Source organism: Chiloscyllium plagiosum, unplaced genomic scaffold (genome assembly GCF_037043375.1).
Source record: "Chiloscyllium plagiosum isolate Xiang-an unplaced genomic scaffold, Cpla_swu_hap1 HiC_scaffold_51, whole genome shotgun sequence".
Taxonomy (NCBI): domain Eukaryota; kingdom Metazoa; phylum Chordata; class Chondrichthyes; order Orectolobiformes; family Hemiscylliidae; genus Chiloscyllium; species Chiloscyllium plagiosum.
In genome coordinates this window covers 6,596,502-6,619,792 of record NW_028270189.1, presented here as the reverse complement: position 1 = coordinate 6,619,792, position 23,291 = coordinate 6,596,502, and positions in this window count along the sequence as shown.

Below are 23,291 nucleotides of genomic sequence, written 5' to 3'. Positions count from 1 at the left end.
TATAGAGACCAGCAGTTCCCATGTCTAATATCATGAACAGCAGTATCTGTGAATAATAAAGAGAACAGCAGTCCCTGTGCATAATGTAGAGAACAGCAGTTAACATGTCTAGGAAAGAGACAGCAGTTCCTGTGTATAATATAGAGAACAGCAGTTCCCGTGTCTAATATAGAGAACAGCTGTCCCTGTGAAAATATAGAGAACAGCAGTTCCCATGTCGAAGAAAGAGAACAGCAGTCCCTATGTATAATATAATGAACAGCAGTTCCTGTGTATCATATAGAGAACAGCAGTTCCCATATCTAATATAGAGAACAGCTGTCCCTGTATATAATATGGAGAACAGCAGTTCCCATGTCTAATAGAGAGAACAGCTGTCCCTGTGCATAATACAGAGAACAGCAGTTCCCATGTCTAATATAGAGAACAGCAGTATCTGTGAATAATAAAGAGAACAGCAGTCCCCGTGTATAATGTAGAGAACAGCAGTTAACATGTCTAGGAAAGAGACAGCAGTTCCTGTGTACAATATAGAGAACAGCATTCCCTGTGTCTAATAAACAGAACAGCTGTCCCTGTGCATAATACAGAGAACAGCAGTTCCCATGTCTAATACCGAGTTCAGCAGTACCTGTGTATAATATAGAGAACAGCAGTTACCATGTCTAATATAGAGAACAGCTGTCCCTGTGTATAATATAGAGAACACCATTTCCCATGTCTAATATAGAGAACAGCTGTCCCTGTGTATAATATAGAGAACAGCAATGAACATGTCTAAGAAAGAAACAGCAGTTCCTGCGTATAATACAGGGAAAAGCAGTTCCAATGTCTAAATAGGGAACACCTGTCCCTGTGTATAATATTGAGAACAGCAGTTCCCATGTCTAATATAGAGAACAGCAGTCCCCGTGTATAATATAGAAACCAGCAGTTCCTGTGTATAACATAGCGAACATCAGTTCCTATGTCTTATATTGAGAACAGCAGTACCTGCGTATAATAAACAGAACAGTAGTTACCATGTCTAAGATAGAGAACAGCTGTCCCTGTGTATAATATAGAGAACAGCAGTTCGCATGTCTAAGATAGAGAACAGCAGTTCCCATGTCTAATATAGAGAACAGCAGTTCCTGTGTATAAAATAGAGAACATCAGTTCCTATGTCTAATAGAGAGAGAAGCAATCCCCGTGTATAATGTAGAGAACAGCAGTTCCTGTGCATAATTTCGCGAACAGCAGTTCCCATGACTAATGTAGAGAACAGCAGTCCCTGTGTATAACATACAGAACAGCAGTTCCCATATCTAATATAGAGAACAGCTGTCCCTGTGCATAACATCGAGAACAGCAGTTCCCATGTCTAAGGTAATAGAACACCAGTACCTGTGTATAATATGGAGAACAGCAGTTCCCATGTCGAATATAGAGAACAGCAGTCCCTGTGTATAATATAATGAACAGCAGACCCTGTGTATAATATACAGAACAGCTGTCCCTGTGCATAATACAGAGAACAGCAGTTCCCATGTCTAATATAGAGAACAGCAGTTACCATGTCTAACATAGAGAACAGCTGTCCATGTGTATAATATCGAGAACACCATTTCCCATGTAAAATATAGAGAACAGCAGTTCCTGTGCATAATATCGAGAACATCACTTCCCATGACTAATATACAGAACAGCAGTCTCTGTGTCTCATATAGAGAACAGCAGTCCCCATGTTTGATATAGAAAACAGCTGTTCCTGTGTATCATGTCGAGAACAGCAGTTCCTATGTCTAATATTGAAAACAGCAGTATCTGTGTATAATATACAAAACAGCAGTTCCCATGTCTAATATAGAGAACAGCAGTACCTGTGTATATTATAGAGAACAGCAGTCCCTGTGTATAATATACAGAACAGCAGTTCCCATGTCGAATATAGAGAACAGCTGTCCCTGTATAGAATATACAGAACAGCAGTCCCTGTGTCTAATAAAGAGAACAGCTGTCCCTGTGCATAATACAGAGAACACCAGTTCCCATGTCTAATATAGAGAACAGCAGTACCTGTGCATAATAAAGAAAACAGCAGTTCCCATGTCTAATATAGAGAGAATCTGTCCCTGTGTATAATATAGAGAGCAGCTGTCCCTGTGTTTAATATAAAGTAAAGCAGTTGCCATGTCTATTGTAGAGAACAGCAGTCCCTGTGTATCATATAGAAACCAGCAGTTCCTATGTCTAATATAGAGAACAGCAGTCCCTGTGTCTTATGTACAGAACAGCTGTCCCTGTGCATAATATAGCGAACAGCAGTTCCCATGCCTAATATAGAGGACAGCAGTACCTGTTTATAATATAGAGAATAGCCGTTCCCATGTGTAAAATAGAGAACAGCAGTCCCAATGTATAACATAGACAACATCAGTTCCCATGACTAATATATAGTACTGCAGTCCCTATGTATAATATAGTGAACAGCAGTTCCCATGTCTAATATAGAGAACAGCAGTACCTGTGTATAATATAGAAAACAGCAATTCCCATGTCTAATATAGAGAACAGCAGTTCCTGTGCATAATTTCGCGAACAGCAGTTCCCATGACTAATATAGAGAACAGCTGTCCCTGTGTCTACTATGAGCACAGCTGTCCCTGAGCATAATATAAAGAAGAGCTTTTCCCATGTATAATAAAGAGAACCGCAGTCCCTGTGTATAACATACAGAACAGCAGTTCCCATGTCTAATATAGAGAACAGCTGTCCCTGTGCATAATACAGAGAACAGCAGTTCCCATGTCTAAGGTAAGAGAACACCAGTACCTGTGTATAATATAGAGACCAGCAGTTCCCATGTCTAATATCATGAACAGCAGTATCTGTGAATAATAAAGAGAACAGCAGTCCCTGTGCATAATGTAGAGAACAGCAGTTAACATGTCTAGGAAAGAGACAGCAGTTCCTGTGTATAATATAGAGAACAGCAGTTCCCGTGTCTAATATAGAGAACAGCTGTCCCTGTGTAAATATAGAGAACAGCAGTTCCCATGTCGAAGAAAGAGAACAGCAGTCCCTATGTATAATATAATGAACAGCAGTTCCTGTGTATCATATAGAGAACAGCAGTTCCCATATCTAATATAGAGAACAGCTGTCCCTGTATATAATATGGAGAACAGCAGTTCCCATGTCTAATAGAGAGAACAGCTGTCCCTGTGCATAATACAGAGAACAGCAGTTCCCATGTCTAATATAGTGAACAGCAGTACCTGTGTATGATATAGAAAACAGCAGTTCCCATGTCTAATATAGAGAACAGCTGTCCCTGTGCATAATACAGAGAACACCAGTTCCCATGTCTAATATAGAGAACAGCAGTACCTGTGCATAATAAAGAAAACAGCAGTTCCCATGTCTAATATAGAGAGAATCTGTCCCTGTGTATAATATAGAGAGCAGCTGTCCCTGTGTTTAATATAAAGTAAAGCAGTTGCCATGTCTATTGTAGAGAACAGCAGTCCCTGTGTATCATATAGAAACCAGCAGTTCCTATGTCTAATATAGAGAACAGCAGTCCCTGTGTCTTATGTACAGAACAGCTGTCCCTGTGCATAATATAGCGAACAGCAGTTCCCATGCCTAATATAGAGGACAGCAGTACCTGTTTATAATATAGAGAATAGCCGTTCCCATGTGTAAAATAGAGAACAGCAGTCCCAATGTATAACATAGACAACATCAGTTCCCATGACTAATATATAGTACTGCAGTCCCTATGTATAATATAGTGAACAGCAGTTCCCATGTCTAATATAGAGAACAGCAGTACCTGTGTATAATATAGAAAACAGCAGTTCCCATGTCTAATATAGAGAACAGCAGTTCCTGTGCATAATTTCGCGAACAGCAGTTCCCATGACTAATATAGAGAACAGCTGTCCCTGTGTCTACTATGAGCACAGCTGTCCCTGAGCATAATATAAAGAAGAGCTTTTCCCATGTATAATAAAGAGAACCGCAGTCCCTGTGTATAACATACAGAACAGCAGTTCCCATGTCTAATATAGAGAACAGCTGTCCCTGTGCATAATACAGAGAACAGCAGTTCCCATGTCTAAGGTAAGAGAACACCAGTACCTGTGTATAATATAGAGACCAGCAGTTCCCATGTCTAATATCATGAACAGCAGTATCTGTGAATAATAAAGAGAACAGCAGTCCCTGTGCATAATGTAGAGAACAGCAGTTAACATGTCTAGGAAAGAGACAGCAGTTCCTGTGTATAATATAGAGAACAGCAGTTCCCGTGTCTAATATAGAGAACAGCTGTCCCTGTGAAAATATAGAGAACAGCAGTTCCCATGTCGAAGAAAGAGAACAGCAGTCCCTATGTATAATATAATGAACAGCAGTTCCTGTGTATCATATAGAGAACAGCAGTTCCCATATCTAATATAGAGAACAGCTGTCCCTGTATATAATATGGAGAACAGCAGTTCCCATGTCTAATAGAGAGAACAGCTGTCCCTGTGCATAATACAGAGAACAGCAGTTCCCATGTCTAATATAGTGAACAGCAGTACCTGTGTATGATATAGAAAACAGCAGTTCCCATGTCTAATATAGAGAACAGCTGTCCCTGTGTATAATATAGAGAACCGCAGATACCATGTCTAATATAGAGAACAGCTGTCCCTGTGTATAATATAGAGAACACCATTTCCAATGTAAAATATAGAGAACAGCAGTTCCTGTGCATAATTTTGAGAGCATCACTTCCCATGACTAATATACAGAACAGCAGTCTCTGTGTCTCATATAGAGAACAGCAGTTCCCATGTTTGATATAGAGAACAGCTGTTCCTGTGTATAATGTCGAGAACAGCAGTTCCAATGTCTAATAAAGAGAACAGCAGTATCTGTGTATAATACAGGGAACAGCAGTTCGCATGTATAATATAGAGAACAGCTGTCCCTGTATATAATGTAGAGAATAGCAGTCCCTGTGTCTAATAAAGAGAACAGCTGTTCCCCTGTGTATAATATAGAGAACAGCAGTCCCTGTAATTAATATAGAGAACAGCAGATACCATAACTAATATAGAGAACAACAGTCCCTGTGTATAACATAGAGAACATCTGTTCCCCTGTCTAATAGGGAGAAAAGCAGTTCCTGTGCATAATACGGAGAACAGCAGTCGCTATGTTTAATATGGAGCACAGCAGTTCCCATGTCTAATATCGAGAACAGCAGTCCCTGTTTATAATATAGAGAACAGCAGTTCCTGAGTATAATATAGAGAATAGCAGACCCTGTGTCAAATTTAGAGAATAGCAGTCCCTGTGCATAATATAGAGAATAGCAGTCCCTGTGTATAATATCGAGATCAGCAGTTCCTATGTCAAAAATAGAGAACAGTAGTTCCTGTGTATAATACAGAGAAAAGCAATCCCCGTGTATAGTTTTGAGAACAGCAGTTCCCATGTAAAATATAGAGAACAGCAGTTCCTGTGCATAATTTCGCGAACAGCAGTTCACATGACTAATATAGAGAACAGCAGTCCCTGTCTATAATATGGCGATCAGCAGTTCCTATGTCAAAAATGGAGAACAGTAGTTCCTGTGTATAACATAGAGAACAGCTGTCCCTGAGCATAATATAAAGAAGAGCTTTTCCCATGTACAATAAAGAGAACAGCAGTCCCTGTGTATAATAGAGAGAACAGCAGTTCCTGTAATTAATATAGAGAACAGCAGATACCATAACTAATATAGAGAACAACAGTCCCTGTGTATACCATAAAGAACATCAGTTCCCCTGTCTAATATGGAGAAAATCAGTTCCTGTGCATAATACGGAGAACAGCAGTCGCTATGTTTAATATGGAGTACAACAGTTCCCATGTCTAATATAGAGAACCGCAGTCCCTGTGTATAATATAGAGAACAGCAGTTCCTGTGTATAATATAGAGAACCGCAGTCCCTGTGTATAATATAGAGAACAGCAGTTCCCATATATAATATAAAGAACAGCAGTCCCTATGTATAATAAAGTGAACAGCAGTCCCTGGGTATAATATACAGAACAGCAGTTCCCATGTCTAATATAGAGAAGAGCAGAGCCTGTGTATCATATAGAGAACATCAGTACCCATTCTAATGAAGAGAACAGCTGTCCCTGTGTATAATATAGAGAACAGCAGTTCCCCTGTCTAATATAGAGAACACCAGTCTCTAATATAGAGAACCGCAGTAGCTGCGTATAATACAGGGAACAGCAGTTCCCATGTATAATATAGGGATCAGCAATCCCGGTGTATAATATAGAGAATTGCAGTACCCATGTCTAATATAGAGAACATCTGTCCCTATGTATAATATAATGAACAGCAGTTCCCATGTCTAATATAGAGAACAGCAGTACCTGTGTATAATATAGAAAACAGCAGTTCCCACGCCTAATATAGAGAATAGCTGTCCCTGTGTACAATATAGAGAACAGCAGTTACCATGTCTAATATAGAGAACAGCTGTCCCTGTGTATAATATAGAGAACAGCAGTTACCATGTCTAAGAAAGAAACAGCAGTTCCTGTGTATAATACAGGGAACAGCAGTTCCCATGTCTAATACAGAGAACAGCTGTCCATGTGTATAGTATAGAGAACAGCAGTTCCCATGTCTAATATAGAAAACAGCAGTCCCAATGTATAACATAGACAACATCAGTTCCCATGACTAATATATAGTACTGCAGTCCCTATGTATAATATAGTGAACAGCAGTTCCCATGTCTAATATAGAGAACAGCAGTACCTGTGTATAATAGAGAGAACAGCAATTCCCATGTCTAATATAAGAGAACACCAGTACCTGTGTATAATATAGAGAACAGTAATTCCCATGTCTAAAATAGAGAACAGCAGTCCCTGTGTATAAAATAGAAAACAGCTGTCCCTGTGTATAATATAGAGAACAGCAGTTACCATGTCTTATATAGAGAACAGCTGTCCCTGTGTATAATATAGAGAACAGCAGTTACCATGTCTAAGAAAGAAACAGCAGTTCCTGTGTATAATACAGGGAACAGCAGTTCCCATGTCTAATACAGAGAACAGCTGTCCATGTGTATAGTATAGAGAACAGCAGTTCCCATGTCTAATATAGAAAACAGCAGTCCCTGTGTCTCATATAGAGAAGAGCAGTTCCCATGTCTAATATAGAGAACAGCTGTCCCTGTATATAATATTGAGAACAGCAGTCCCTGTGTCTAATTATGAGATCAGGTGTCCCTGTGCATAATACAGAGAACAGCAGTTCCCATGTCTAATATAGAGAACAGCAGAACCTGTGTATAATATAGAGAATAGCAGTTCCCATGTCTAATATAAGAGAACACCAGTACCTGTGTATAATAGAGAGAACAGCAATTCCCATGTCTAATATAAGAGAACACCAGTACCTGTGTATAATATAGAGAACAGTAATTCCCATGTCTAAAATAGAGAACAGCAGTCCCTGTGTATAAAATAGAAAACAGCTGTTCCTGTGTATAATATAGAGAACAGCAGTTCCCATGTCTAGTATAGAAAACAGCAGTTCCTGTGTTTAATATAGAGAACAGCAGTTCCTGTGCATAATTTCACGAACAGCAGTTCCAATGTCTCATATAGAGAACAGCAGTCCCTGTGTATAATATAGAGAATAGCAGTTCCCATGTCTAATATAGAGAACAGCAGTCCCTGTGTATAATATAGAGAACAGCAGTTCCCATGTCAAATATGGAGAACAGCAGTTCCCATGTCTAATATAGGGACCAGCAGTCCCTGTGTATAATATAGAGAACAGCAGTTCCCATGTAAAATATAGAGAACAGCAGTTTCTGTGCATCGTTTGGCGATCAACAGTTCCCATGACTAATATAGAGAACAGCTGTCCCTGTGTATAATATAGAAAACAGCAGTTCCCATGTCTAATATAGAGAACAGCTGTCCCTGTGTAAAATGTAGAGAACAGCAGTTCCCATGTCTAATGTAGAGAACAGCAGTTCCCATGTCTAATTTTGAGAACAGCAGTCCCTGTGCATAATATAGAAAACAGCAGTTCCCATGTCTAATATCGAGAAAAGCTGTCCCTGTGTAGAATATTGAGAACAGCAGTTCCCATGTCTAATATAGGGATCAGCAGTCCCTGTGTATAACATTGAGAACAGCAGTTCCCATGTCTAACATAGAAAACAGCAGTTCCCATGTAAAATATAGTGAACAGCAGTTCCCATGTCTAATATAGAAAACAGCAGTTCCCATGTCTAATATAGAAAACAGCAGTTCCTGTGTATAATATGGAGATCAGCAGTTCCTATGTCAAAAATAGAGAACAGTCGCTCCTGTGTATATTATAGAGAACAGCTGTCCCTGTGTCTAATATGAGAACAGCTGTCCCTGAGCATAATATAAAGAAGAGCTTTTCCCATGTATAATAATGAGAACAGCAGTCCCTGTGTATAACATACAGAACAGCAGTTTCCATATTTAATTTAGAGAACAGCTGTCCCTGTGTACAATATAGAGAACAGCAGTTCCCATGTCTAATATAGAGAACAGCAGTCCCTGTGTATCATATAGAGAAGAGCAATTCCCATGTCTAAGAGAGAACATCAGTCCCAGTGTATAATATAGAGAACAGCAATTACCATGTCTAAGAAAGAGACAGCAGTTCCTGTGTATAATATAGAGAACAGCAGTTCCTATGTCAAAAATAGAGAACAGTCGCTCCTGTGTATATTATAGAGAACAGCTGTCCCTGTGTCTAATATGAGAACAGCTGTCCCTGAGCATAATATAAAGAAGAGCTTTTCCCATGTATAATAATGAGAACAGCAGTCCCTGTGTATAACATACAGAACAGCAGTTTCCATATTTAATTTAGAGAACAGCTGTCCCTGTGTACAATATAGAGAACAGCAGTTCCCATGTCTAATATAGAGAACAGCAGTTCCCATGTCTAGTATAGAAAACAGCAGTTCCTGTGTTTAATATAGAGAACAGCAGTTCCTGTGCATAATTTCACGAACAGCAGTTCCAATGTCTCATATAGAGAACAGCAGTCCCTGTGTATAATATAGAGAACAGCAGTTCCCATGTCTAATATAGAGAACAGCAGTCCCTGTGTATCATATAGAGAAGAGCAATTCCCATGTCTGAGAACATCAGTCCCAGTGTATAATATAGAGAACAGCAATTACCATGTCTAAGAAAGCGACAGCAGTTCCTGTGTATAATATAGAGAACAGCAGTTCCCATGTCTAAGATAGAGAACAGCTGTCCCTGTGTAAATATAGAGAACAGCAGTTCCCATGTCTAATATAGAGAACAGCAGTTCCCATGTCTAATATAAAGAACACCAGTACCTGTGTATCAAAAAGAGAACAGCAGTCCCTGTGTATAATATACAGAACAGCAGTTCGCATGTCTAATATAGAGAACAGCATTCCCTGTGTATAATATAGAGAACAGCAGTTACCATGTCTAATATAGAGAACAGGTGTCCCTGTGTGTAATATAGAGAACACCATTTCCCATGTAAAATATAGAGAACAGCATTTCCTGTGCATAATTTTGAGAACAGCAGTCCCTGTGTATAATATAGAGAACAGCAGTTCCCATGTCTAATATAGAGAACAGCAGTCCCTGTGTATAATATAGAAAATAGCAGTTCATGTGTATAATATAGAGAACAGCAGTTCCCATGTCTAATATAGAGAACAGCAGTTCCCATGTCTAATATAGAGAACAGCTGTTCCTGTCTATAAAAAAGAGAACTGCAGTTCCCATTTGTTATATGGAACAGATGTCCCTGTGTGTAACATAGAGAACAACAGTTCCTATGTCTAATATAGAGAAGAGCAATCCCCGTGAATAATATACAGAACAGCAGTTCCCATGTAAACTATAGAGAACAGCAGTTCCTGTGCATAATTTCGCGAACAGCAGTTCCTATGACTAATATGGAGAAGACCAGTCCTTGTGTATAATATGGAGATCAGCAGTTCCTATGTCAAATATAGAGAACAGTAGTTCCTGTGTATATTATAGAGAACAGCTGTCCCTGTGTCTAATATGAGCACAGCTGTCCCTGAGCATAATATAAAGAAGAGGTTTCCCATGTATAATAAAGAGAACAGCAGTCCCTGTGTATAATATAGAGAACAGCAGTTCCTGTAATTAGTATAGAGAACAGCAGAAACCATAAGTAATATAGAGAACAGCAGTCCCTGTGTATAATATGGAGATCTGCAGTTCCTGTGTATATTATAGAGAACAGCTGTCCCTGTCTCTTATATGAGAACAGCTGTCTCTGAGCATAATATAAAGAAGAGCTCTTCCCATGTATCATAAAGAGAACAGCAGTGCCTGTGTATAATATAGAGAACAGCAGTTCCTGTAATTAGTATAGAGAACAGCAGAAACCATAAGTAATATAGAGAACAGCAGTCCCTGTGTATAATATGGAGATCTGCAGTTCCTGTGTATATTATAGAGAACAGCTGTCCCTGTGTCTTATATGAGAACAGCTGTCCCTGAGCATAATATAAAGAAGAGCTCTTCCCATGTATCATATAGAGCACAGCAGTCCCTGTGTACAATATAGAGAACAGCAGTTCCTGTGTATAATATAGAGAACAGCAGTTCCTGTGTATAATATAGAGAACAGCAGTTCCTGTGTACAATATAGAGAACAACAGTTCCTGTGGACAATATAGAGAACAGCAGTTCCTGTGCATAATTTTGAGAACAGCAGTCCCTGTGTATAATATAGAGAACAGCAGTTCCCATGTCTAATATAGAGAACAGCAGTCCCTGTGTATAATATAGAAAATAGCAGTTAATGTGTATAATATAGAGAACAGCAGTTCCCATGTCTAATATAGAGAACAGCAGTTCCCATGTCTAATATAGAGAACAGCTGTTCCTGTCTATAAAAAAGAGAACAGCAGTTCCCATTTGTTATATGGAACAGATTTCCCTGTGTGTAACATAGAGAACAACAGTTCCTATGTCTAATATAGAGAAGAGCAATCCCCGTGAATAATATACAGAACAGCAGTTCCCATGTAAACTATAGAGAACAGCAGTTCCTGTGCATAATTTCGCGAACAGCAGTTCCTATGACTAATATGGAGAAGACCAGTCCTTGTGTATAATATGGAGATCAGCAGTTCCTATGTCAAATATAGAGAACAGTAGTTCCTGTGTATATTATAGAGAACAGCTGTCCCTGTGTCTAATATGAGCACAGCTGTCCCTGAGCATAATATAAAGAAGAGGTTTCCCATGTATAATAAAGAGAACAGCAGTCCCTGTGTATAATATAGAGAACAGCAGTTCCTGTAATTAGTATAGAGAACAGCAGAAACCATAAGTAATATAGAGAACAGCAGTCCCTGTGTATAATATGGAGATCTGCAGTTCCTGTGTATATTATAGAGAACAGCTGTCCCTGTGTCTTATATGAGAACAGCTGTCCCTGAGCATAATATAAAGAAGAGCTCTTCCCATGTATCATATAGAGCACAGCAGTCCCTGTGTACAATATAGAGAACAGCAGTTCCTGTGTATAATATAGAGAACAGCAGTTCCTGTGTATAATATAGAGAACAGCAGTTCCTGTGTACAATATAGAGAACAGCAGTTCCTGTGGACAATATAGAGAACAGCAGTTCCTGTGTATAATATAGAGAACAGCAGTACCTGTGTATAACATAGAGAACATCAGTTCCCCTGTGTAATATGGAGAAAAGCAGTTTCTGTCCATAATATAGAGAACACCAGTCCCTGTGTATAATATAGAGAACAGTAGTCCCTGTGTCAAATTTAGAGAATAGCAGTTCCTGTGTACAATATAGAGCACAGCAGTTCCTGTGTATAATATAGAGAACAGCAGTGCCTGTGTACAATACAGAGAATAGCAGTTCCCATGTCTAATATAGAGAACAGCAGTGCCTGTGTATAATATATTGAACAGCAGTCCCTGTGTATAATATAGAGAATAGCAGTTCCCATGTATAATATAGAGAACAGCAGTCCCTGTGTATAATATAGAGAATAGCAGTTCCCATGTCTAATATCGAGAATAGCAGTCCCTGTGTATAATATAGAGAACAGCAGTTTCTGTGTATAATATAGAGAATAGCAATTCCCATGTCTAATATGGAGAACAGCTGTACCTGTGTATAATATAGAGAACAGCAGTCCCTGTGTATAATATTGAGAACAGCAGTACCTGTGGATAATATAGAAAACAGCAGTTCCCATGTCTAATATAGAAAACAGAAGTACCCATGTCTAATGTAGAGAACAGCAGTACCTGTGTATAATATAGAGAACAGCAGTACCTGTGTATAATATAGAAAACAGCAGTTCCCATGTCTAATATAGAGAACAGCAGTCCCTGTGTATAATATAGAAAACAGCAGTTCCCAAGTCGAATATAGAGAACAGCAGTCCCTGTGGACAATATTGAGAACAGCAGTACCTGTGTATAATATTGAGAACAGCAGTTCCCATGTCTAATATCGAGAATAGCTGTCCCTGTGTATAATATAGAGAACAGCAGTTACCATGTCTAATATCGAGAACAGCTGTCCCTGTGTATAATATAGAGAACATTCGTTACCATGTCGAAGAAAGAAACTGCAGTTCCTGTGTATAATGCAGGGAACAGCAGTTTCAATGTCTAATATAGAGAACACTTGTCCCTGTGTATAATATAGAGAACAGTAGTCCCTGTGTCAAATTTAGAGAATAGCAGTTCCTGTGTACAATATAGAGAACAGCCGTTCCTGTGCATAATATAGAGAACAGCAGTTCCTGTGTATAAAATAGAGAACAGCAGTACCTGTGTATAATATAGAGAACAGCAGTCCATGTGCATAATATAGAGAACAGCAGTTCCTGTGTATAATATAGAGTACAGCATTTCCTGTGTATAATATAGAGAACAGCAGTTCCTGTGTATAATATACAGAACAGCAGTTCCTGTGTACAATATAGAGAACAGCAGTTCCTGTGTACAATATAGAGAACAGCAGTTCCTGTGTACAATATAGAGAACAGCTGTTCCTGTGTATAATATAGAGAACAGCAGTTCCTGTGTACAATATAGAGAACAACAGTTCCTGTGTATAATATAGAGAACAGCAGTCCCTGTGTATAACATAGAGAACATCAGTTCCCCTGTGTAATATGGAGAAAAGCAGTTTCTGTCCATAATATAGAGAACACCAGTCCCTGTGTATAATATAGAGAACAGTAGTCCCTGTGTCAAATTTAGAGAATAGCAGTTCCTGTGTACAATATAGAGCACAGCAGTTCCTGTGTTTAATATAGAGAACAGCAGTGCCTGTGTATAATATAGAGAATAGCAGTTCCCATCTCTAATATAGAGAACAGCAGTGCCTGTGTATAATATATTGAACAGCAGTCCCTGTGTATAATATAGAGAATAGCAGTTCCCATGTCTAATATAGAGAACTGCTGTCCCTGTGTATAATATAGAGAACAGCCGTTACCATGTCTAAGAAAGAAACAGCAGTTCCTGTGTATAATACAGGGAACAGCAGTTTCAATGTCTAATATAGAGAACACTTGTCCCTGTGTATAATATAGAAAACAGCAGTTTCTGTGTATAATATAGAGAACAGCAGTTCCAATGTCTAATAGAGAGAACAGGTGTCCCTGTGTACAATAGAGAGAACAGCAGTTCCCATGTCTAATATAGAGAACAGCTGTTCCTGTCGATAAAAAAAGAGAACAGCAGTTCCCATTTGTTATATGGAACAGATGTCCCTGTGTATAACGTAGAGAACAACAGTTCCTATGTCTAATATAGAGAAGAGCAATCCCCGTGTATAATATACAGAACAGCAGTTCCCATGTAAACTATAGAGAACTGCAGTTCCTGTGCATAATTTCGCGAAAAGCAGTTCCTATGACTAAAATGGGGAACACCAGTCCTTGTGTATAATATGGAGATCAGCAGTTCCTATGTCAAATATAGAGAACAGTAGTTCCTGTGTATATTATAGAGAACAGCAGTTCCTGTAATTAGTATAGAGAACAGCAGAAACCATAAGTAATATAGAGAACAGCAGTCCCTGTGTATAATATGGAGATCTGCAGTTCCTGTGTATATTATAGAGAACAGCTGTCCCTGTGTCTAATATGAGAACAGCTGTCTCTGAGCATAATATAAAGAAGAGCTCTTCCCATGTATAATAAAGAGAACAGCAGTTCCTATGTCAAATATAGAGAACAGTAGTTCCTGTGTATATTATAGAGAACACTTGTCCCTGTGTCTCATATGAGTACAGCTGTCCCTGAGCATAGTATAAAGAAGAGCTCTTCCCATGTATAATAAAGAGAACAGCAGTCCCTGTGTATAATATAGAGAACAGCAGTTCCTGTAATTAATATAGAGAACAGCAGATACCATAAGTAATATAGAGAACAGCAGTACCTGTGTATAACATAGAGAACAGTAGTCCCTGTGTCAAATTTAGAGAATAGCAGTTCCTGTGTACAATATAGAGAACAGCCTTTCCTGTGTGTAATATAGAGAACAGCAGTTCCTGTGTATAAAATAGAGAACAGCAGTACCTGTGTATAATATAGAGAACAGCACTCCCTGTGTACAATATAGAAAACAGCAGTTCCTGTGTACAATATAGAGAACAGCAGTTCCCTTGTCTAATATAGAGAACACCAGTACCTGTGTATCATATAGAGAACAGCAGTCCCTGTGTATAATATACAGAACAGCAGTTCGCGTATCTAATATACAGAACAACTGTCCCTGTATATCATATAGAGAACAGGAGTCCCTGTGTCTAATAAAGAGAACAGCTGTCCCTGTGCATAATACAGAGAACAGCAGTTCCCATGTCTAATATAGAGAACAGCATTCCCTGTGTATAATATAGAGAACAGCAGTTACCATGTCTAATATAGAGAACAGGTGTCCCTGTGTGTAATATAGAGAACGCCATTTCCCATGTAAAATATGGAGAACAGCATTTCCTGTGCATAATTTTGAGAACTGCAGTCCATGTGTATAATATAGAGAACAGCAGTTCCTGTAATTAGTATAGAGAACAGCAGATACCATAAGTAATATAGAGAACAGCAGTCCCTGTGTATAATATGGAGATCTGCAGTTCCTGTGTATATTATAGAGAACAGCTGTCCCTGTGTCTAATATGAGAACAGCTGTCCCTGAGCATAATATAAAGAAGAGCTTTTCCGATGTATAATAAAGAGAACAGCAGTTCCTGTAATTAATATAGAGAACAGCAGATACCACAAGTAATATAGAGAACAGCAGATACCATAAGTAATATAGAGAACAGCAGTACCTGTGTATAACATAGAGAACAGCAGTTCCTGTGGAAAATATAGAGAACAGCAGTACCTATGATTAATATAGAGAACAGCAGTCCCTGTGTATAATATAGAGAATAGCAGTTCCCATGTCTAATATAGAGAACAGCAGTGCCTGTGTATAATATAGAGAACAGCAGTACCTGTGTATAATATCGAGAACAGCTGTCCCTGTGTATAATATAGAGAATAGCAGTTCTCATGTATAGTATCAAGAACAGCAGTCACTGTGTATAATATAGAGAATAGCAGTTCTCATGTCTAATATAGAGAACAGCTGTTCCTGTCTTTCAAAAAGAGAACAGCAGTTCCCATTTGTTATATGGAACAGATGTCCCTGTGTATAACATAGAGAACAACAGTTCCTATGTCTAATATAGAGAAGAGCAATCCCCGTGTATAATATACAGAACAGCAGTTCCCATGTAAACTATAGAGAACTGCAGTTCCTGTGCATAATTTCGCGAACAGCTGTTCCTATGACTGATATGGAGAACACCAGTCCTTGTGTATAATATGGAGATCAGCAGTTCCTATGTCAAATATAGAGAACAGTAGTTCCTGTGTATATTATCGAGAACAGCTGTCCCTGTGTCTAATATGAGAACAGCTGTCCCTGAGCATAATATAAAGAAGAGCTTTTCCGATGTATAATAAAGAGAACAGCAGTTCCTGTAATTAATATAGAGAACATCAGATACCACAAGTAATATAGAGAACAGCAGATACCATAAGTAATATGGAGAACAGCAGTACCTGTGTATAATATAGAGAACATCAGTTCCCCTGTCTAATATGGAGGAATGCAGTTTCTGTGCAAAATATGGAGACAGCAGTCGCTGTGTTTAATATGGAGAACAGCAGTTCCCATGTCTAATTTAGAGAACACCAGTCCCTGTGTATAATATAGAGAACAGCAGTCCCTGTGTATAATATAGAGAACAGTAGTCCCTGTGTCAAATTTAGAGAATAGCAGTTCCTGTGTACAATATAGAGAACAGCAGTTCCTGTGGAAAATATAGAGAACAGCAGTACCTGTGAATAATATAGAGAATAGCAGTTCCCATGTCTAATATCGAGAACAGCTGTCCCTGTGTATAATATGGAGAACATTCGTTACCATGTCTAAGAAAGAAACTGCTGTTCCTCTGTATAATACAGGGAACAGCAGTTTCGATGTCTAATATAGAGAACACTTGTCCCTGTGTATAATATAGAAAACAGCAGTTTCTGTGTATAATATAGAGAACAGCAGTTCCAATGTCTAATAGGGAGAACAGCTGTCCCTGTGTACAATAGAGAGAACAGCAGTTCCCATGTCTAAAATAGAGAACAGCTGTTCCTGTGTATAATATAGAAAACAGCAGTTCCCATGTTTAATATAGAGAACAGCAGTCCCTGTGTATAATAGAAAGAACAGCAGTTCCTATGTCTAATATAGAGAACAGCAGTACCTGTGTATAATTTCGAGAACAGCAGTTCCCATGTCTAAAAAAGAGAACAGCAGTACCTGTGTATAATATTGAGAACAGCAGTACCTGTGTATAATATTGAGACTAGCTGTCCCTGTGTATAATATAGAGAACAGCAGTTACCATGTCTAATATCGAGAACAGCTGTCCCTGTGTATAATATAGAGAACATTCGTTACCATGTCTAAGAAAGAAACTGCAGTTCCTGTGTATAATACAGGGAACAGCAGTTTCAATGTCTAATATAGAGAACACTTGTCCCTGTGTATAATATAGAAAACAGCAGTTTCTGTGTATAATATAGAGAACAGCAGTTCCAATGTCTAATAGGGAGAACAGCTGTCCCTGTGTACAATAGAGAGAACAGCAGTTCCCATGTCTAATATAGAGAACAGCTGTTCCTGTCTATAAAAAAGAGAACAGCAGTTCCCATTTGTTATATGGAACAGATGTTCCTGTGTATAACATAGAGAACAACATGTCTAATATAGAGAAGAGCAATCCCCGTGTATAATATACAGAACAGCAGTTCCCATGTAAACTATAGAGAACTGCTGTTCCTGTGCATAATTTCGCGAACAGCAGTTCCTATGACTGATATGGAGAACACCAGTCCTTGTGTATAATATGGAGATCAGCAGTTCCTATGTCAAATATAGAGAACAGTAGTTCCTGTGTACATTATAGAGAACAGCAGTCCCTGTGTCTAATATGAGAACAGCTGTCCCTGAGCATAATATACAGAAGAGCTTTTCCGATGTATAATAAAGAGAACAGCAGTTCCTGTAATTAATATAGAGAACAGCAGATACCACAAGTAATATAGAGAACAGCAGATACCATAAGTAATATAGAGAACAGCAGTACCTGTGTATAATATAGAGAACATCAGTTCCCCTGTCTAATATGGAGGAATGCAGTTTCTGTGCAAAATATTGAGACAGCAGTCGCTGTGTTTAATATGGAGAACAGCAGTTCCCATGTCTAATTTAGAGAACACCAGTCCCTGTGTATAATATAGAGAACAGCAGTCCCTGTGTATAATATAGAGAACAGTAGTCCCTGTGTCAAATTTAGAGAATAGCAGTTCCTGTGTACAATATAGAGAACAGCAGTCCATGTGTATAATATAGAGAACAGAAGTACCTGTGTATAATATAGAGAACAGCAGTACCTGTGTATAATAGAGAGAACAGCACTTCCCATGTCTAATATAGAGAAAAGCAGTTTCTGTCCATCATATAGAGAACACCAGTCCCTGTGTATAATATCGAGAACAGCAGTTCCTGTGTATAATATAGAGAACACCTGTCCCTGTGTCAAATTTAGAGAATAGCAGTTCCTGTGTACAATATAGAGAACAGCAGTTCCTGTGTATAATATAGAGAACAGCAGAACCTGTGTATGATATCGAGAACAGCAGTTCCTGTGTATAATATAGAGAACACCTGTCCCTGTGTCAAATTTAGAGAATAGCAGTTCATGTGTACAATATAGAGAACAGCAGTTCCTGTGTATAATATAGAGAACAGCAGTACCTGTGTATAATATCGAGAACAGCAGTTCCTGTGTATAATATAGAGAACACCTGTCCCTGTGTCAAATTTAGAGACTAGCAGTTCCTGTGTACAATATAGAGAACAGCAGTTCCTGTGTATAATATAGAGAACAGCAGTACCTGTGTAGAATATCGAGAACAGCAGTTCCTGTGTATAATATAGAGAACACCTGTCCCTGTGTCAAATTTAGAGACTAGCAGTTCCTGTGTACAATATAGAGAACAGTAGTCCCTGTGTATAATATAGAGAACAGCAGTGCCTGTGTATAATATAGAGAATAGCAGTTCTCATGTCTCATGTAGAGAACAGAAGAACCTGTGTATAATATAGAGAATAAAAGTTCCCATGTATAATATAGAGAACAGCAGTCCCTGTGTATAATATAGAAAACAGCAGTTCCCATGTTTAATATAGAGAACAGCAGTCCCTGTGTATAATATAAAGAACAGCAGTTCCCATGTCTAGTATAGAGAACAGCAGTACCTGTGTATAATTTCGAGAACAGCAGTTCCCATGTCTAAAAAGAGAACAGCAGTGCCTGTGTATAATATAGAGAATAGCAGTTCTCATGTCTAATATAGAGAACAGAAGAACCTGTGTATAATATAGAGAATAAAAGTTCCCATGTATAATATAGAGAACAGCAGTCCCTGTGTATAATATAGAAAACAGCAGTTCCCATGTCTAATATAGAGAACAGCTGTCCCTGTGTATAATATAGAGAACAGCAGTTCCCATGTCTAATATAGAGAACAGCAGTCCCTGTGTATAATATAGAAAACAGCAGTTCCCGTGTCTAATATAGAGAACAGCTGTCCCTGTTGATAATACAGAGAACAGCAGTCACTGTGTATAATATAGAGAATAGCAGTCCCTGTGTATAATATAGAAAACAGCAGTTCCCGTGTCTAATATAGAGAACAGCAGTACCTGTGTATAATATAGAGAACAGCAGTTCCCGTGTCTAATATAGAGAACAGCAGTCCCTGTGTATAATATAGAAAACAGCAGTTCCCGTGTCTAATATAGAGAACAGCTGTCCCTGTTGATAATACAGAGAACAGCAGTCACTGTGTATAATATAGAGAATAGCAATTCCCATGTCTAATATGGAGAACAGCTGTACCAGTGTATAATATAGAGAACAGCAGTACCCGTGTATAATATAGAGAACAGCAGTTCCCATGTCTAATATAGAGAACAGAAGTTCCCGTGTATAATATAGAGAACAGCTGTCCCTGTGTATCGTGTAGAGAACAGCGGTTCCCATGTCTAATATAGAGAACAGAAGTACCCATGTCTAATGTAGCGAACAGCTGTCCCTGTGTATAATATAGAGAACAGCAGTTCCCATATCTAATATTGAGAACAACAGTTCCCATGTCGAATATAGAGAACAGATTTCCCTGTGTATAATATAGAGAACAGCAGTTCCCATGTCTAATATTGAGAACAGCAGTTCCCATGTCTAATATAGAGAACAGCAGTCCCTGTGTATAATATAGAAAACAGCTGTTCCCATGTCTAATATAGAGAACAGCAGTACCTGTGTATAATATTGAGAACAGCAGTTCCCATGTCTAATATTGAGAACAGCAGTACCTGTGTATAATATTGAGAACAGCAGTTCCCATGTCTAATATTGAGAACAGCAGTACCTGTGTATAATATTGAGAACAGCAGTTCCCATGTCTAATATAGAGAACAGAGGTTCCCGTGTATAATATAGAAAACAGCTGTCCCTGTGTATAATATAGAGAACAGCAGTTCCCATATCTAATATTGAGAACAGCAGTTCCCATGTCTAATATAGAGAACAGCAGTTCCCGTGTCTAATATTGACAACAGCAGTTCCCATGTCTAATATAGAGAACAGCAGTACCTGTGTATAATATAGAAAACAGCAGTTCCCATGTCTAATATTGAGAACAGCAGTACCTGTGTATAATATTGAGAACAGCAGTTCCCATGTCTAATATTGAGAACAGCAGTCCCTGTGTATAATATAAAACAGTAGTTCCTGTGTATATTATAGAGAACAGCTGTCTCTGTGTCTAATATGAGCACAGCAGTCCCTGAGCATAATATAAAGAAGAGCTTTTCCCATGTATAATATAGAGAACAGCAGATACCATAAGTAATATAGAGAACAGCAGTACCTGTGTATAACATAGAGAACAGCTGTTCCTGTGGAAAATATAGAGAACAGCAGTACCTATGATTAATATAGAGAACAGCAGTCCCTGTGTATAATATAGAGAATAGCAGTTCCCATGTCTAATATAGAGAACAGCAGTGCCTGTGTATAATATAGAGAACAGCAGTACCTGTGTATAATATCGAGAACAGCTGTCCCTGTGAATAAGAAAGAGAATAGCAGTTCTCATGTATAATATCAAGAACAGCAGTCCCTGTGTATAATATAGAGAATAGCAGTTCTCATGTCTAATATAGAGAACAGCTGTTCCTGTCTATAAAAAAGAGAACAGCCGTTCCCATTTGTTATATGGAACAGATGTCCCTGTGTATAACATAGAGAACAACAGTTCCTATGTCTAATATAGAGAAGAGCAATCCCCGTGTATAATATACAGAACAGCAGTTCCCATGTAAACTATAGAGAACTGCAGTTCCTGTGCATAATTTCGCGAACAGCTGTTCCTATGACTGATATGGAGAACACCAGTCCTTGTGTATAATATGGAGATCAGCAGTTCCTATGTCAAATATAGAGAACAGTAAGTTCCTGTGTACATTATAGAGAACAGCTGTCCCTGTGTCTAATATGAGAACAGCTGTCCCTGAGCATAATATAAAGAAGAGCTTTTCCGATGTATAATAAAGAGAACAGCAGTTCCTGTAATTCATATAGAGAACATCAGATACCACAAGTAATATAGAGAACAGCAGATACCATAAGTAATATGGAGAACAGCAGTACCTGTGTATAATATAGAGAACATCAGTTCCCCTGTCTAATATGGAGGAATGCAGTTTCTGTGCAAAATATGGAGACAGCAGTCGCTGTGTTTAATATGGAGAACAGCAGTTCCCATGTCTAATTTAGAGAACAGTAGTCCCTGTGTATAATATAGAGAATAGCAGTTCTCATGTCTAATATAGAGAACAGAGGAACCTGTGTATAATATAGAGAATAAAAGTTCCCATGTATAATATAGAGAACAGCAGTCCCTGTGTATAATATAGAAAACAGCAGTTCCCATGTTTAATATAGAGAACAGCAGTCCCTGTGTATAATATAAAGAACAGCAGTTCCCATGTCTAGTATAGAGAACAGCAGTACCTGTGTATAATTTCGAGAACAGCAGTTCCCATGTCTAAAAAGAGAACAGCAGTACCTGTGTATAATATTGAGAACAGCAGTACCTGTGTATCATATTGAGAACAGCAGTTTCCATGTCTAATATAGAGAACAGCAGTACCTGTGTATAATATTGAGAACAGTAGTACCCGTGTATCATAGAGAGAACAGCAGTTTCCATGTCTAATTTCGAGAACAGAAGTACCCCTGTATAATATAGAGAACAGCTGTCCCTGTGTACAGTGTAGAGAACAGCAGTTCCCATGTTTAATATAGAGAACAGCTGTCCCTGTGTATAATATAGAGAACCGCAGTTCCCATGTCTAATACAGAGAACAGCAGTACCTGTGTTTCATATAGAGAACAGCAGTTCCCATGTCTAATATAGAGAACAGCAGTACCTGTGTATAATATTGAGAACAGCAGTACCTGTGTATAATATTGAGAACAGCAGTTTCCATGTCTAATATAGAGAACTGAAGTACCCGTGTATAATATCGAGAACAGCTGTCCCTGTGTATAATATCGAGAACAGCAGTTACCATGTCTAATATCGAGAACAGCTGTCCCTGTGTATCATATAGAGAACAGCCGTTACCATGTCTAAGAAAGAAACAGCAGTTCCTGTGTATAATACAGGGAACAGCAGTTTCAATGTCTAATATAGAGAACACCTGTCCCTGTGTATAATATAGAAAACAGCAGTTCCTGTGTATAATACAGGGAACAGCAGTTCCAATGTCTAATAGAGAGAACAGCTGTCCCTGTGTACAATAGAGAGAACAGCAGTTCCCATGTCTAATATAGAGAACAGCTGTTCCTGTCTATAAAAAAGAGAACAGCAGTTCCCATTTGTTATATGGAACAGATGTCCCTGTGTATAACATAGAGAACAACAGTTCCTATGTCTAATATAGAGAAGAGCAATCCCCGTGTATAATATACAGAACAGCAGTTCCCATGTAAACTATAGAGAACTGCTGTTCCTGTGCATAATTTCGCGAACACCAGTTCCTATGACTGATATGGAGAACACCAGTCCCTGTGCATAATATGGAGATCAGCAGTTCATATGTCAAATATAGAGAACAGTGGTTCCTGTGTATATTTTCGAGAACAGCTGTCCCTGTGTCTAATATGAGAACAGCTGTCCCTGAGCATAATATAAAGAAGAGCTTTTCCGATGTATAATAAAGAGAACAGCAGTTCCTGTTATTAATATAGAGAATAGCAGATACCACAAGTAATATAGAGAACAGCAGATACCATAAGTAATATAGAGAACAGCAGTACCTGTGTGAAATATAGAGAACATCAGTTCCCCTGTCTAATATGGAGGAATGCAGTTTTTGTGCAAAATATGGAGACAGCAGTCGCTGTGTTTAATATGGAGAACAGCAGTTCCCATGTCTAATATAGAGAACAGGAGTCCCTGTGTCAAATTTAGAGAATAGCAGTTCCTGTGTACAATATAGAGAACAGCAGTCCCTGTGTATAATATAGAGAACA